Source organism: Erythranthe guttata, chromosome 13 (assembly GCF_056151865.1).
Source record: "Erythranthe guttata isolate IM_541 chromosome 13, IM_541, whole genome shotgun sequence".
NCBI classification, from domain to species: Eukaryota; Viridiplantae; Streptophyta; class Magnoliopsida; order Lamiales; family Phrymaceae; genus Erythranthe; species Erythranthe guttata.
The window spans coordinates 8,854,613-8,866,485 of record NC_142545.1 but is presented as its reverse complement, the minus strand read 5'-3'; the positions used below and the strand labels follow the sequence as shown (position 1 = coordinate 8,866,485).

General features: G+C 34.3%; 1 long non-coding RNA gene across 3 annotated transcripts; it reads left to right on the top strand.

Annotated features, from left to right (window-relative positions):
* Positions 1-861: 861 nt before the first annotated feature.
* LOC105966688 (uncharacterized) lies at positions 862-4,498 on the top strand. 3 transcript variants are annotated; one of them, XR_016029131.1, is made up of 4 exons: positions 862-1,195; positions 1,283-1,329; positions 3,654-4,009; positions 4,173-4,498. It is a non-coding gene; the product is annotated as an uncharacterized LOC105966688 (long non-coding RNA). The 3 variants fall into 3 exon arrangements; XR_001173584.2 differs by having other exon boundaries at positions 1,273-1,329; XR_016029132.1 differs by having other exon boundaries at positions 1,273-1,329; positions 3,654-4,047.
* The last annotated feature ends 7,375 nt before the right edge of the window (positions 4,499-11,873 follow it).

The window sequence follows — 11,873 nt, the reverse complement described above, 5'->3', positions numbered from 1 at the left end:
CATTTAGAAATTTTGTCAAAGTCTCTAAATTTGCATATCCACTAGAATCCTTATTGGTGTTGCCTTTTTTTTTTTCGCAGAAGTGCTATAATTTAGAACCCACTAGAGTATTAGTAGGGATGGCAAAAAAAACCCGAACCGCTACTTATTCGCGGGTATCCGCTCCGTTTACAACCTGTTACCGAAACCATTAGGGTTTGGTAATGGTTTTGGTAAAAGAAAAAAAAAAACCGTCATAGTTTTGGTATGGTTCTGGTTTTACCTTTACGGTTATGGGTACCCAACCATTTAATATATATATTGTAACACCCCGCCCTTTCGGATAACTCGTTTTATATTTTTATTATTTTCATAAGTAGATTTTACGTTTAGAAGTTTTATGTGCTAATAGGATAATTTATTATGAGCTAGCCTAGTTATACATGCATTCTTGATGAACTTTATGTGTGACTTAAATTATCTGATTAGTTGATTTATGAGAATCGAATATTTGAAAATTTCACACGAAAAATAACTAATTGAAAATTTTCATATTTTAATTAGATTATTGTATTCTAGAATTTAATTTGGATAGTTGGAATATATTTATGCAAACACTAAATTTTTAGAAAAATAATAAATTCATGCATATTAGATAATTAAATGAGTGAATAAACTTAGAAATAAAATTTTCCCCACTCTTCTTGTAATCCATGTGGAGACACACATGGATTTTATTTTCCATGTGTACAATTCTTTAATGTAGAAATGCTCATTAGTTGGGAGAATTGAAGGCTTAAGTGGCTTGTACTTTCTTCATTGAGAATGGTACTCCACTTTACCTTTTAATTCAAGACCCATTTACTCCCTCTCTCTCCACCTAAGCATTTGAAACCCACTCTCTCTCTTCTTCCTCTCTCTAAATTCGGCCATCACCACCATCCCCTCACCAAGACTCCATTTTTACTCAAGCTCAAGCCAGAGAACCATCTCCAATCCAACCCACCTAAAGAGGAAATTCCAAGAACACCCCCAAATGCTTGCAAAACTCTATAAATAGAACCCAACACCCAAGTGAATTTTCATCTTCTCCACCATATCTTAAAGCTCTTAAGAAAATATTCTTCTTCCTTCTTCTCCTCCATTTCAAAATTATTAGTGTAGGAAGCTCGAAATCTCTCCTCATTTCCAAAAAGAAGTTTCTTCAACTAAAAGTGTAAGAAAGCTCTCATTTTTCTTCTTCTCTTTCAATTTCGAATGTTTTCTTCTAATTTTTTTTATAATTTCTTCAAGGTTCTTGTAGTGGGTTATTCAATCCACCAATTCCTTCATATTCCCAAGAGAAACTAGGTGAGAATTTCACATTCTTACTACAAGTGATTCTTCACCAATATTATTTCTTATTTCTCCTTCTTTGTTCTTAATGGCCGAAAATTTGGGAAGTTATAGTACTTTAATTGTTTATTGTTAGATCATCCATGCATGTGATGATCTAAGCTTTAATTGAAATAATCTTGAAGAACTAAGAATAATATGATAATTTAAATTTTTTTTTATGTATGTATATATATATATACTAGACCTGCGTGATCTTAAGGAAACTTCGATCCATGGTTTTCGTAAACCTGCGTGGTCGAAGAAAGTACTTGATCCATGGTTTATTTATAATGTAGATGTGCTATATATAAGTATATGTTTCTATGAGTATATATATCGACCTACGTGGTTGTAAGTGTACTCCCTTCGGGTCGAGAAAGCTTACGATCCATGGTTTATGATCTATGAGTAATAAGATAATATACAAAGATAAAAACCGAGAACAAGATTAATAAAAATGATTTTTTTTTGTGATGGAATTGTTGATGGTTCGAATATTTTGGAAAGAAAATGAAATAAACGGAAATTTGGTGCTACTTGAAAGAAAACTTCAAGTCTCTTGAGAAAGAGGGCTTGAACTTTAATTAATAAACTTGGGGATAGTAATTATAAATAACCGAATGCTTTGAGTTGTTTTGCTATATGTGATCTATGTTCTTTGCTTGAGTTGTTATGTGTCTTACTTGCTTTTGTGATTTTGTGACTAAACTATGTGCCTTTGTGAAATATGTGGAAATATGTGTGCTTATGTGAAAGCTAACTTTGAATATGTGAAATGAAGAGTATATACTAACTTCACTTGCACGTTTTTAAAATTGGAAAGTCTTGTAAAACATAGATCGAATAAGCATGGGGTATGAGGGACCGGTACCCCAAAAATGAGATGAAGAGTGTGTGGTTTGATTCCACTTATGAAACGGGTTCCAAATAAATGAAGGCTTATTGTCTGATGTTTTACTTGATTTTTCAAAGGATATCCGAAAAAAAATATTTTTCTCACACAACTAATCAAGTTGCTTGAATTGAATGAAAGTATGTACTAACCTCACTTGCACGTTTTTAAAATTGGAAAGTCTTGTAAAACATAGATCGAATAAGCACGGGTTATGAGGTAGACACGGCCACGGGCCGGGTTTGACCTAGACCCGGCCCGGACCCGACCCGTGGACTGCCCCGCCCCGCCCCGGCCCCGCACCGTTGACCATCAACCCGGACCCGGACCCACCCATACACGGGTCGGAGAGGATTCGAACTCGAGACGAATTGGAAAGATTGGGCATATCTTTCCACTGGGGCCAAACACAACATTTGATAATATTTAGGCAATAAATATATATAATATAAAACTCCGGTAAAATGATTTAATTGGCATGTAAATATGTTAAAGAAATTATTAATTTTCATATTAATTATTAGTAAATAAGTTTAATTAAATTATTAGCAAATGCAAACTTTAAATATATATATATATATATATATATATATATATATATATATATATATATATATATATATATATATATATAAAAGCACGGTTCAATACTTCAAAACATCCATTATTAATTACTATATCAATATAATCTCCACTATTGAAAAATATATACGATTGAATCAATTCAATATTTAATCAAATGCGTATACTTAATACAAACTCACTTTTGTTATTAAAATCGATAGTGTGAAAAAATCGAATGAAAAATTAAATAATATGTTTATTTAAAAAAAATAGATTATAACTCATTTCAATGAATTTAAATCGATTAACCTCAATTGTTGACAAGAACTTATTAATATTATTGAGTATTTTATCATAAGATAATTATTTAAAAATATAAATGATGTTTATTTTAACAAAAATAGATTATATCTCAATTCAATTAATTTTCTTACTTTAAAAATAATATTATATATGACTACTATATTCAAAATATTATGATGCAATTTCTCTTTTAATAATTGGTTTAATTTGTAAAAATCGTAAGAATTAAATTGTAGATCATATGATTTAATCCTTTTTTTAACATATACATTTTATTCAAATATTAGAATTGAATCGTAAGATTTAAATGGATTAACCTCAAGTTCTTTCAATTTATTTTAATTTTTTTATTATATTATATTTGTGAATAATTTAATTAAAATTCTTTAATAATTATGAATATGATAATTAATAATCCATTAAACATTATTTTTATAATCATTTTACACTATATGTTATTGTTATATATATTTTTTGCAAGTAATTTCACAAACAATTTCCTTGTCTCACTGGTTTGGATTGGCATTTTCATGTGAAGGGAACCAGAGTTCGAACCCCATTCCAAGCATATTTTGGAAAAAATTTCAAAATCCAGTTCGGACCCGGACCCGGACCCGACCCGACCCGGGGCCGTGTCTAGTATGAGGGAGCGGTACCCCAAAATGAGATGAAGAGTGTGTGGTTTTATTCCACTTATGAAACGGGTTCCAAATAAATGAAGGCTTATTGTCTATGGTTTTACTTGATTTTTCAAAGGATATCCGACTAAAGAAAATGATTTTCTCACACATTGTATGAGCACTTGAATGAATGTATATGCAAAAGAATGACGACTCCCTTGTGAGGGATCTCCTCTTATTCCTTATGAAATGATGGTACACCGAGATGGTAAAGGTAAATCGGTAAAATTCCTTAAAGAAATGGTGATTAAGGTATATGTGTACTTGTACATGTATGTATATGTATGATTATATGATTCCTTGTCTAAGTGTATTTAATATTCTATGGAATTCTCATTGAGTCTCAAAGACTCATATAGGTGTTGAATTGCTTGTAGGATTACCCGATTTCGAGCCCGAGGTTCGTGGTTGAAGTTGAGTTCGTGGATCAGGAGAAGAGTTCATATGGATGCATGGTGGATTTTGGGTGCTCTTAATATACTAATGTGGTTCTATTTGTACAATTTGCTATTAAGGATATTCGACACCGTTATAGGTGTTTATTATCGTTCCCTTCCGCGTATTGGAGGAACTTAATGCATAATGTGTAATGTGACATAGGATTAAGATTACCTATTTTGATATACATTATGATAATTCCTCAAAAACTTATGTAACTTTAGGGCAAGTTTTCCTAAAAACCTTATAAAATGCCCATCGGCTAGTTATGTGTTGTGTTCTGCTTAGTAGTTTAATAATTCGTGTTAATTATCTCTTTTATACATTATTGCATGAAATTTTACAGCATCATAGGTCTATCTTTTAGGTTCATGTTGATAGGTCTTTTGCATTAATTGGATAAGCCGTGAATTAGTTACGAATTGTTTACCAACTCTGCTCTGAAACAGAGTCATTGTAGTATTTACAATCAAATACGAAGTGTTTCTCACTCAAAAGGATTTATTCCACTTGGGATAAACTCCTAACTTACTAATGTACTTTAGCATATAATTTTATGATTTTTAAAACAGTAGGGAATTTATAAAAAAAATTCAAAGGTCACTCCCCTGCTTTAGATTTTCAAACTGTACAGTTGTACCATTTTAATTATTCCTTTCAAATGGCTCAAGTTATTTAAAAACTGTTTTTACTAGGCTATCTAGACCCTTATTAGAGAATGTGGTAAAAATTTCAAGTGTTTGGCATGAACGGTTAGAGAGTTATTTATTTGTTTGATTGATAGATCGAAACTGTCCAAAATTTTCTCACTTTGCTAAAATGGGACTTAATCTCTAGTCATGCATGCATAGTTTGTGAAATTGATTAAGGGAATGTTGTTTGGTAATATGTGGACACTCTTACTCTGATTCTAAAAGAAATTTTTTGTCGGAATTTTCTATTCCCGATTAATTTATTTCAAAGTCTTCCGCTATCATATTCTAACATAATACGAATAAAAATAATAGTTTGGCAATAATTTAGGGAGGATATATTTGTATAATTTACTTTTTTTTTTTTTTTTTTCCTCCTCTTTTTCTGAGAGTTAGTTAAACTTTATCGAACTCAAAGCTATTTTTTATTACCATAATTTAAATGGTAAATGGGTACCCGTGGGTACCTAGATATTCGTTGTAACGATTATGGTATTTCCATTAACTTTTTAAATAGGTTTGCTATGGTCATGGTTTGAGTTATATATTAAATGATAATGATTCTGGTATTACATTTTTTCGAGGGTACCTGCTCCACTGCCATTCCTAGTATGGAGTCTCCACTGGGAACGCCCTTAATAAGCACTTCGACAACAAATTCCAACTGAAAAGTTCTAATTTCACCTAGATGTTCTTAAATTGTATCTTTACCATTCAGCTAAATATAAAATCATTTTTCGTTTTTCACAACTAAAGAAACTCACAATTCTTTTTACAACATCCATGTATTTAGACTCACCTGTAATAAAATCCAAACCGGTCTAAACTTTTCACAACACCATAAACTATTAAGGGGTCTTTACAAGTAAGCCCATCAATGAGTATTTATTCATAAAGAGATCCAGGCAAAAAACTCATTTACCAATAAGTCCATACATGGTCCAGATTTTTGTAAAGGACTAAAATAACCCCTCATACTTTAATATGCTCCAATTTCATCCTTAACTTAATTGAACTTCAATTTGACCCCAAATTTCACAAATTATTCAATTTTGCCCCAAACCTTTTTTTTTCAATTTTTTTTCCCGCCGGTCTCCGGCGTTGACTTTTCAATTTTTTTTTTCTTCCGGATTTTTTCGCCGGATTCCGGCGTTGACTTTTTTGAATTTTTTTTCTTCTTTTGTTTCTTTCCGTAACCTTTTTTTTCCGTTTAAACAGCAATATTGCTGTGATTGACAGTAATATTAACTATATTACTGTTAAACACAGTAAAATTAACTAAACTATAGTTTAACACAGTAATATTGCTATATTAATCTGTAGTACAGTAATATTAACACAACAAAACTCATTATTATTGTGTAATAAAGTAATATTACTATGTTGACCGTTCAACAAATGTAAACATAATAAAAAGTCAAAAGAATTAATATTACTGTGAGTGACAATAATATTGCTATAACAACAGTAATATTACCGTCGACCACAGTAATATTACAATAATAGACAGTAATATTATTACGTTACTCCGTGAATAACTCAAACAAACAAAAAATTCCAAACAAAATAATAATATTGATATGGTTGACAGCAATATTACTATAACAACAGTAACATTACCGTCAACCTCAGTAATATTATTGTGTTTACAGTAATATTACAATAATAGACAGTAATATTATTACGTTACTCCGTGAATAACTCAAACAAAACAAAAAAACCCAAAAAAAATAATAATATTGATGTTGTTGACAGTAATATTATTGTGTTTACAGTTATTTTACTGTCAACGACAGTAATATAATTACGTTGACTTGTCATTGACAGTAATATAATTACGTTAATTAACTGTCATTGACAGTATAATTACCTTAATTTACTGGCAGTGATAGCACAATTACGGTCAACGTTTAGCGGCCGACGTAAAAAAAAAAAAGAACACTAAAAAAAATTAGCGCCGGAGACCGGCGAAAAAATCCGAAAGAAAAAAAAAATTGAAAAGTCAACGCCGGAATCCGGCGGCAAAATTTTTTTTTTTGAAAAAAAAAGGTTTTGGGTCAAAATTGAATAATTTGTGAAATTTAGGGTCAAATTGAGATTAAATTAAGTTAAGGATGAAATTGTAGCATATTAAAGTATGCTCCAAAAAAAAGTCAAAATTGAATTTTTGTGGTCAAAATTGGATTTTTGTGGACAAAATTGATTAAATTGAGGTTACAATTAAGAATTGAGTATAAATGATTGATGGTAATATTGGGATATACATGAATGTTTCCTTTATTTATAATAAATATTAAAGGGATGGACTTATTGGTGAAAGAGATATAGCCCGTAAACCTAGAATAATAAAAATGTTTGGTTGGGGACTTATGCATAAAAACCCCAACTATTAATAAAAATATAGATTACATTATTTATTATAATATTACAAAACAAATCTAATTGTATTTTAAAATTATTATTATCTTTAACTAAGATAACTTATCCCAATATTTCACAAAATTAATTTATTTGTACAATATAGAGTTGATTCTCTCTAGTCAAGCATCGGCCCAGTGATCCAAGCCCATTTATTTACACACGGCTTCCAACACTAGGCAACAATGCATTCCAGGCAACTTTTATTTTGCGACTAAAATGGATTCGTCGCAATTTTGTGACGTTTTATAACAAAAACGTCGCAAGAATACAAAAAGAAAGAACCCATAAATAGAACTGCGATGATAACAAATTACGTCGTAAATATCGTTGCATTAAAGCTCGCGAGCATTTGCTACGAATCAACTCAATCTTCGCAATAGTGTGCGACGATTTTTCTACAAAACGTCGCAATTAGTTTTTTAATAAATATTTGCGACGTTTAATTATTTTCGTCGCAATTGTTTAAAATAAATAATAACTTGCAAATTATTATGTGACGTTTTCTGGTTTTCGTCTCAAGGATTTGAATTAATTTGCTCAGCCAAGCGGGAGATGAATCTGCTGAGAGCCACTATCTTTTCTGGCAAATTATGTACCTCTTTGATACTATGAGGTGCAGACATTTCCAAAACAACTCGTACCTTCTCCAGATTGAACTCGATACCGTTTTTGGTTCCAATACAACCCAAAAAATTTACCTATTTGTACACCAAACGAGTACTTCACCAGGTTCATTATCAATCCATACCTTCGGAGCGTTGAGAATGTTTTCGCAAGATTAGCTATCTGAAAGCTTGCATTTTTACTTTTGACAAGCATATCGTCCGAATAGACCTCTATGTTTCACCCTAATTATACAGCAAAAACTTTATCCACAAGTCTTTAATTAATTACATTAATTAATTATCGAGTTTTCAAAACAATTATAGAACCTCAACTAGCATAAATCATTCAAATAATGTTGAGGTACTACTAATTAAGTTGAACTATAATCAATATTATATATGTGTTCTATTAATTGAAATCAATTTAACAAATTAAATCAATTTGATTAATCTAACACCTATTTACTAAAATAGATGATTGTCGATCCAATTATCTAATTGGGATTAATTGAAAATAATTTTCCAAAAATTAAAATCAATTTGTTTTAAGTTTAATTTTAGAAATCTGAATTTTTTTTTTTTTTTTTATTTTCAGTGAACCGGTTCGGCCCAACCGGTCTGACCGGTTCGGACCGAAGCGGTCCGGTTCTGTCCGGTCCAGCTGACCCAAATCAATGGGCCGGGTCAGTCGGTCCGGGAACCGGTCTAACCGACCCGAATCCACGTGGATTCGGTCAACTAAATCGCACACAACCATCGAACCGGCCGGTTCGACCGGTTCGATCCGAACAACAAAAACCGACGTTTTTTAAAAACAATTTCAGATCCGATTTTCCAATTTTAAACAATTTTAAAGCTGGAAAAATTCTAAACAATATTTCGAAAATATTTTAAACTTACGAAAACTCCCAATTACATAATACGAGAATCACTACTTTAATAAATCGAACATGCATAAAATCATAGCATATTAAACGACACAATTAATTGCGCAACGAGCTCTGATACCACTGTTGGGTTTCGGGCACGTGTACGCAACGGAAAATAAAAATTTAATGTGATTTAAACGACTTTAAATCACACAAGCACATGCCCGACAAATTAAAATCAATTAATTGCGTACCTTTGCGCTTCCAGCGAAATTAAAAACAACATACATGCTAAATAATTTAACCGAATTTAAATCAATTAACATGCTCGCGTTTAAACCAAATAACATGCTTGCAACGATTAAAACGATTACACATAATCACATAAAATCATACGAAAGCAAACATGAAAATATAGTTTAAACGTAAACGAATCGAAACAAGGGATTCGTGTGTTTACCTCTTGAAGCGTGAGGTAGGAGCGTTTAGCAAGTCGAGATTGCTACGGAAACCAATCCGTACAATCGGGGCAGCAGCGGTGCAGCAGCAGCAACGGCGAGGCGGGCCGTGGCGGCGCGTGTAGCTCACGCGCGGTCTTCGGGCGGCGCGTGGGGTTGCGTGCGCCTTCGGCTCGTATGCTGCTCCTCGATTCTTCGATCTTCGATCTTCCTCCTCTCGGATTTCACCTCGTATACTTTGATCTACTAAACACGTGGCACTAGACACGTAATAGTTAGAAAAACGGAAGAAAAAGAGAAGGAAAGAAGCTACCAAGACAATGGGCCGATGAACGGCCGATTCCGGCGAAACGGCGGGGAGGACGGCGGTGGTGGCCGCGGGAGAGAGAGGCCGAGAGAGAGAGGTGGACGGCTGCTAGGGTTAGGGTTTGTGTTGTGTTTGTGCAAGACCTATAAATCAAGTATTTATATGTCTTGCATAAAACCCTAGCGGGCTTAAGTTGGACCGGGCCCAACAGCTTAAGTCCGTTAGTACTTTTACTTGCTCGTCTCTCTTAATTCAATGACCGAAAAATTGCAACGATTATATTTTCGGAATCATTATAACTTCCTCGTCATTACGAGTGCCATCTCTCATTTTCCAACTTTCCAAAAGTGGAAACCCTAGTTCAGTGCACTTTCTAAATTTGGAAACTTCCCGATTTAGAAAGTTCACTAATACGTTCGCCTATTCTTTTCCTTTTTCTCATTCTCATTCGTAATTCCAAATTACGAATGTTGGACTCAATCGTATTGACTTCCAATTATGCAAAGATAAACTATTTTATCTCTGACCGTTTATTCAAAGATCTCATGTGCACGAGCAGTGTGACCCTCGATGGTTCAGGTGTAAGCTAGCCGTGGGCCCACAACCCTTTGTGGTCAAAACTCGTCCCTTAGAGTTACGATTAAGATGAAGCTCGTTTCACCTTAATCACCCAACGAATCAAGATTGGCGTCTAGCAACTACGCGTCATGATTCCCTAGATACAAATGAAGTGTCTGCAAGAACCTTCAGATATAGTTAACGTACAGTACGGTCCCTTCGATTCATATGTCCCGATCGAACTAGAGGCATTTGTTCATCGAGACCTCTTTATATGTTCGATGACGGTGCGATCGTTCTTAGTGTCGTAATCCTTACGTGCATGACTTAGAGAATCGAATTCTCTAATTATCACTTAGTCAGCTCTGGCCAGAGACTTAGAATGATTACAAACTTTCAGAACACACAGGACATCCAAGACTATTCTAGCGATCGAATTCCCGACTACAATGCACAGACCTCCCACTAGATTTCGGACTGCACGAACACTGGCCCTTGGGATGGTCCTCGGTGGAACTCAGGGACAGGTCACGATACAGCTGGTCTTCTAGTGAAGTCACGGTGATGTCTAGGTCATAAGGACTAATGGTGTACAACTATACCATAGATATCTCTACTCGATTATTGGGAACCACTTAGAGATTTCTAGGGTGAGGGAGTTCAGTGAACTCGTCAACTTACGAGCACCCACTTATGCATGCCGATATCACAATACCGTTTACTGATGAGATGCAGTACACATACACTAAGTGCTAGTCTTAATGGGAAAGGCCGATATCCTCATTAGTGGCGTAACCCTTCGACTAGGAACACGTTTAACAGTTATAATACTTGAGTAAATATCTCACGATCCTAACGATCAATTACTAGTACTTGTAATAACTGTAAGGACTATATCTATGCTTGTGACAAAGGGACAAAGATATAGAATGCCAAGGTGTTATATCATTAATACGAATAAAGGTTCGTTTATTACAATAATAAATACGAAAGACCACAACCACATGTTGGCTTGTTGGTCACCTACTCTAACAATCTCCCACTTGACCTAAAGCCAACTACCCATAAATCGCAATCCCATCGACTCTCGATGTTTCTCATGGACCGATCTCGGTAAAGGCTTCGTGAAGGGGTCTGCTACGTTCTCTTCCGAGGTGACTCGTTCAACTTTAACTTCACCTCTATCAATGATCTCTCGGATCACGTAATTCTTCCTCAGAATATGCTTCGACTTCTGATGAGATCGTGGCTCCTTAGCTTGCGCCACGGCTCCGGTGTTATCACAGTACAACGGTACTAGATCACTAGCATCAGGAATGACACCCAACTCTTGGATGAATTTCCTTATCCAAGTCCCTTCTTTTGCAGCTTCGGACGCTGCAATGTATTCCGCTTCGGTAGTGGAATCGGCCGTCGTGCTTTGCTTGGAACTCTTCCAACACACGGCACCACCATTAAGCGTGAATATAAATCCAGAATTCGACTTCGAGTCGTCCACATCCGATTGAAAACTAGAGTCAGTAAAACCCTCTAATTTCAACTCGGCACCCCCATAGACCAAAAATATATCCTTAGTTCTTCGCAAGTACTTAAGGATATCTTTCACGGCTTTCCAGTGAGCCGGGCCGGGGTTAGACTGATATCTGCTTATGACACTCACAGCATACGCAATATCGGGTCTCGTACACAGCATTCCATACATTATGCTTCCTATGGCAGAAGCATAGGGC